The sequence below is a fragment of the Aythya marila genome (genome assembly GCF_965140915.1).
Source record: "Aythya marila genome assembly, chromosome: 2".
NCBI lineage: Eukaryota > Metazoa > Chordata > Aves > Anseriformes > Anatidae > Aythya > Aythya marila.
The window spans coordinates 131394272-131400905 of NC_139043.1; positions in this window are offsets into that span (position 1 = coordinate 131394272).

Here is a 6634-nt window from a genome sequence, read left to right on the forward strand (position 1 = left end):
ACCAGGAGAAGAAAAGAAGGAAAGTCTGGTCAACCGAGGGGACAAACTATAGAATCAAGAGATTTCTCCTATCTCAGAGCTTGAATAAGAAAAAATGTGCCAAAGAATGGTGAAGACACTGAATACCAAGATCTCTCAGAGCAGAACACAACCATGTGTGAGCATTAGAAGAAAATCATGTTGGAGGGAGGCCAGCCAGCCAGTCCTCTAGCAGATCTTTGCTTTTGGGGAAACTTGGGAAATGGCTGAACTTTACGGTTCTTCCTCTCTGCAGGGGTTGTACCACACTGAGTCTCACTGAAGTCCTTTCAGGTATAAATTACCATCCAATGTGATTCTCCATTTTCATTCTTTTAATTAAATTTCTGTGTACTCCAAACTAACATAACTATTGCTCCTATTGTAGCAGTTACACTTTATTCCCTATATTTCTACAACAGAGCAATTAAAACTTACAGAGAAGTGCTCAAACTTATTTTGAGTTTTCTAACTCATAGAGATTAAATTTGGAAATGTTATTACACCTTGCAGCTTTGCCTCACCTTTTTCTTTTTTTTTTTTTTTCCCAAACAAGACTTTAAGACAGCAGAGCCTCCTGCAAAGGAAATAACCTCATCAGCCTTCTGAATTGAACTACATAGTCCTGTTTCAGTGTGGAACAGACTAAAATTAGTACTGAACTACAGATGTAGCACTGAAATAAATTCCTAAAAAATTGAGATGACTTGTAAAAATTGGCTGGAGGCTGCAAGGCTACTATAGCAGCCATATAAAAGAGCCTGTACATCTTGTACAGCTCTAGCAAAGGGTAGCAGTGGAAAAGAGATTTTTCCCAGAGCTTGTTTTGGATATCACTTTTCAGTACAGCTAAAAACATAACCCAAAATAAAGGAAAAAAATAAGATTAAGTTATGACGTTATCATCATAAGATGTTAATTCAGTAATGGAATATGTTAAAAATAAGAAACAGGAAATTATTCTCTTGTTTCCTGAGCTTTTATTAGCTAGCCAGTGCAGAGCAGGTTCTGGAAAAAGACACTTGTTTAACAGTTGGACAAGAATCAAGAGATAAATTTGAAGGACATCTCCTTTGCAACTTTCGTGACAGACACAGCATACAGTATGGCTCCTTTAAAAGCGTTAAAAGTCAATCCATTGAAAGATGCTGGCATACTTTTTAGAAGAGGCTCAAAGTGAAATTAATCTGCCTGAGCTGTTGTGTCCCTCCATAATTTATTCTAGCTGTCCTCATGTGGTGTTCACTGTATCAGCATGCCAGTCAGATTTTCTCCGAGAGCATACATGTATTATTAGTCTTTGCCCTTTATGAAGTCTTGGTTTTACCTGTGTTGTATACAATATAAGCCCAAGAACCCATCAAGGACGCATCCTCTATGGATCTCCTACAGCCCAGCAACTTTGGGTCTTCGGAGACTGAAATGTCCGTTGTGATTCCCTTGTTTGGGTCCATTATGATGCCCTTGATTGGGTGTGTACACTGCAGTGGGTACAGACTCTCACCTATTCATGGAGTTCAACTTCTAATTGAATTGGGCCAGGTGCACAGGTGGAAAAATACACTAGGATTTTGCAGCCTTAATCCCTTATCATGAGAGATTTGGGCTGTTGTAAGCAGAGAGAAGCATGTATGAGATCTTGGTACAAACCCTTAGTCTCTTGCCTATTCCTAGACACTTTTGAGAAAGTTTACCTCCATGTAAGCTTGCACAGTAGTTACAATTCAGCACAACTATAGTTTTTTTATAGAATAGTAAATTTTCAATAACCAGCTTTAGAGCTAAAGAAAAAGAAAATAGGAATAGTCAGAGCTGGAAAGCCTAAGAGAAAAAGCAGTACAAATACAGCACATGCAATAAAAGATATGCTGATGTTTGATTTAGATTTTGTTGCTATTTATATTTAAAATAATCTGTTTAGTTCAGGTTATTCAACACCTGGAATATTCTCTTTACTGTTTACCAAAAATAAATTATTAAGCTTGACTCCTTGTGATAACGGACACTGGAAAGGGAAAGTAAAATGACAGGGGAGTAGGCTTTGAGAAATACTCAAAATACTCAGCAATGGGTTTGTGAGCACTTCCAAGTGCAGCTGAAGCCCACAAGAGACCAGGGTTTCTGGCCCATGAATGTGTGGGGCTTTGGTAACTGCTCAGCTGAGAAGGACTAGCAAAGCAAATCTCACAGGACAGCCAAATGAGGGGAAGCTCAAGCCCTTATGGTTTCTTTAGCACAGCAGAAAATGAATAAATCTGTAATTTTGTCACTGATTAAGTATGAAATTCTCAGTGAAGTGGACAGTTGTGAAGCTATTTCCCTGCTCACAAAAGATATTTCCAGGTACAGGGTTTTTTTTTCATATTTACTGCTGTGGCAACAAATATGCATCAAATGCCTTTCCACCACTGCTTTTTTTTTTTTCTCAGAACCTCTGCCAAACCATACAAGGGAGCATTTTTCAGTGTTTATGGACAGTTTGAGAGTTTACAAACTCTAATTCCTTAAATATAAACACAAAGGAAAAGAGAGAAATAGAAATCTCTTGCCTGTTTTGATGGCAAAAAATATCTGTACAACAAGGAAGTCTGAATTCTTGTTTTCTATTCTTTTAATTGTCAACAGCTACCAAATTCATACTCTGCTAAACTCCAGTATTTCAAAAGTGAGACAACTTGTCTACAAGAGATCTTGCCAATGAATCAGAATGTTGTCTTCAGCTCTGAACTGGCTTTCCCAAACAACCTCATGCAGTCCAACATGGGGATGGGGGTTGAGGTTTTCCCATCCCTGATCTCAGATCCCATCTTCTAGATGAAATGATCCTTCCTCATATTCTCTTCCTTCTGTCATCAAGAACCATTTTTATCCTTCAAACCAAAGATGGAGATATTAATTGGTACTAATTACATTGCAGTTACTCAAAGGACTTGCCAGTGGGACCTGGGAAAGGAAGAGGGCAGGAGGAGAAGGAGGAAAGGGAAGAGTTTGTTTGCGGAAAGCACTTCATAAGCACCAAGGACACCTCTGGCTGCTATTTCTGAAGTATAAAATCAAAACAAAGACTTGTACTTGGATCCAGAATTCTGGCTAAAACTAGAAGTGCTGCCCAAAAAATAGGCCATTCAGAGAAAAGCTTTTAGTAAGCAGTACTCTCCTTGCTGTTCTAAGTGGCTATGAAAAAGAATAACAGTAGCAAAGTTTTTGGAAGGAATTAAGTGAAACAGAGCCATGGACAGAGACAGAAACAGGTTGAAACTTATGCAGAGAGGAGGAAGGACCTGTGTTGGCATGACATCTCAAAGAATGGTGAGGTGAGGTGATCAGAGCAATAGAAAAACTTCACCCAACCAAAAAACTTCACCAATTCCCACTAACAAAATTAAATGCTACGTAATATGTATTATGTATAATATGTATATGTACTTGTATACATATTACAGTATATATATATAGTATATATGTAATATATATATACAGTATAGTATATGTAATATGTACAATGTGTAATAATGAATAATCAGTCACCACCTTGATAATGAAAAATAAATTGTTTTTATCACCTGATTGTAATATAACTGGTGATGTGCTAACCCAAATAGAATTTGTGCAACTCTCATCAGAGACTAACCATACCCTTCCTCTTTATAGCTTTGTTTGAATTGGCTTGTTTTGGAAACAAAGCAAAGATTTACCCTCATTTGTTAAAATTGTATAAGCAGCAGAACTAGGCAGCATTTTCCTCTGCCTCATGAACTATCAGTAACATTCCCAAAATCAGCAGACTTCCAAGTGCAGAGGTTTTAAGCAATGATGATGCAGGGGACAGAAGTGACCTGTGGGCTGTAAGATATACAATGAAATACCTATCCCTGATGTGTGCCCCAATGATGTGTGCCCCAGTGATGTATTCCACTGGTGAAACCATTAATGAATATTGCTGGGACCACTACTATTTGCTAACTTCTTTAATGACATAGACAGTGGGACTGAGTGCACCCTCAGCAAGTTTGCAGATGACACTGAGCTGAGTGGTACAGCTGATACACCAGAAAGGAGGGATGCCATCCAAAGGAACCTGGAAAAGGTTGAGAAGTGGGCCCACATGAACCTAATGTGGTTCAACAAGGCCAAATGCAAGGTGCTGCACCTGGGCTGGGGCAATCCTGGACATGAGTACAGACTGGGAGAAGAACTCACTGAGAGCAGTCCTGCAGAGAAGGACTTGGGGGTTCTGGTGGACAAAAAGCTTAACATGAGCCAGCAGTGCGTGCTTGCAGCCCAGAAGGCCAACTGCATCCTGGGCTGCATCAACAGAGGCATAGCCAGCCAGTAGAAGGAGGTGATTGTCCCCCTCTGCTCTGCCCTTTTGAGGCCCCATTTGGAGTCCTGAGTCCAGGTCTGGGGCCCCCAGCACGAGAAGGATGTGGACCTATTAGAGTGAGTCCAGAGGAGGGCTACAAAGATGATCAGAAGGCTGGAGCACCTCACCTACAAAGAAAGGCTGAGAGAGTTGGGGCTGTTCAGCCTGAAGAAGAGAAGGTTCCAGGGGGACCTTATTGTGGCTTTTCAGTACTTAAAGGGGACTTATAAAATAGATGGAGGGCAACTCTTTGCTCAATCAGATAATGACAGGTCAAGGGGAATGGTTTTAAACTAAGAGAGGGGAGACTTAGATTAGAGGTGCAGAGGAAATTCTTCACTCAGAGGGCGGTGAGGCACTGAAACAGGTTGCCCAGAGAGGCTGTGGATGCCCCATACCTGGAGGTGTTCAAGACCAGTTTAGATGAGGCTCTGGGCAACCTGATCTAGTGGGTGGCGTCCCTGCCCATGGCAGTGGGGTTAAAACCAGATGATCTTTAATGTGCCTTCCACCCCAAGCCATTCTACGATTCTGCGATTCTATGATTCTATGATATGCAGTGTTTAACACCAGCACATTCCTGTGAGACATAGGTCCCCAGAGTTAAAATGAAGACCAAATACTTGGATTCAGTCATCACTTGCAACAGTACAGATCTAGATTAACATCGGTATTAAGTTTAGATCAACAAGAGAATGACTTGCCATTTCCTAGGAAGTCAGTACTCTTATGAGCAACATTTTCCTTACAAAGTGAGCATTTGTTATAAAAAAAATTTCCACAACGTGTTTTTTTTTGTCGTTTTTTTGTTTGTTTGTTTGTTTTTGTTTGTTTGTTTGTTTTTTGTTTGTTTGTTTTGTTTTGTTTTGTTTTGTTTTTTGTTTTGTTTTGTTTTTGTTGTTTTTGTTTTTTCCTACAAGGTCCTCTAGGGTTTTCAGAATATAGTTATATCTTTTCACGTAGTTAATTAATTATTGATTTTCATTATTTTATAACTTCCTATGTTGTGTCATCATGCTTGTTGAGTAAAGAACAAATTAACCCTGAAATTACATTTCAACTGAGTATCTCTTTGAAACGTGGGCATCTGTAACAGTTCACATCAGGATCATACAATTTAGTGATAAGACCCAAAGAAAGAAAATAATAATAAATGGGAAATATACTTTGGCAGAATTGATGGAAGAATGTGACTACCTATTTACTAGCTTGGAGTTGATTTCTAAACATTCTTATTGTCTCCACTGAAACTCTCAGAATACTTCATCATCCCAATTATTTTCTGTGGTTCAACAATTGGAATTTGTAGGAAAATTCTGACTCTGAATGATATGCTCATTCAGAATGGGAACTTTTTATAGTTTCTTAAAATCAGGTTTCTGGAGGAGATGCTGTTTTAGGAAAATTCAAATGCATTTCCCTAAGATAATGCATAAGATAATGCAAAGCTAATTAATAGCTTTGAGTTTCAAACACTGAAAATTTGTTTTAGAAAAGATCCAAATTAAGCACACAGACATTATTAAAGCACTTGTCATTTCTTTTCATTGTATCATTTAATGAAAACCAAAGATTTTTTCAGAAAGTTTGGTTTTTAACAAATTTTCCTTTCCCAGGGGAGAAATTTTCCTGTGTTTAATTTTTCACTTTTTCAGTTTCACTCTTTGTTTTCTAAACTCTGTTCATCTGAAATTCAATTGTACAATGTGCTGCTGAGCACAGACATTTCTACCACCACCACTACTTTTTCTGGGTGTGAGTCTCTTACTCCATCTGCCAGTACAAAAGTGTATTACAACACAGGCACTACAGCTCTATGTTTATGGCAAAGCTAGATTCAAAGCTGAGGTGAGCTGTAGATTTACAGAATTTACTGTTATAGTTTGGCATCAATATTTAACCCTTAGACATTAAACCTTAGACAATCTTCAAAGTATAAATCTAGCTTTGTATGTTGGAAGCAATTTTTTACTAAATGAGGCCCTCTTTCTTTGTGAGAGACGATCACAGAAAATTGGTAGATTAGGAAAAGAAGCTTAACTGAAAAATTAGGAGGGAAGAATAAGGCTTGAAGTTGCAAAATACACAGACTGTCTCTCAATTAACATGGAAAGCTTTCTAGAGAGTGGGTGTGCTTAGAACAGGGTGAAAAAAATTAATTGGTTCTCTTTTGGGTAATGTGGAATTAGAGAGAGAATGAAGTAGCACTAGGGACCAGTTGTGTAATTTCACTGTCTGCTCTTGAAAACGAAG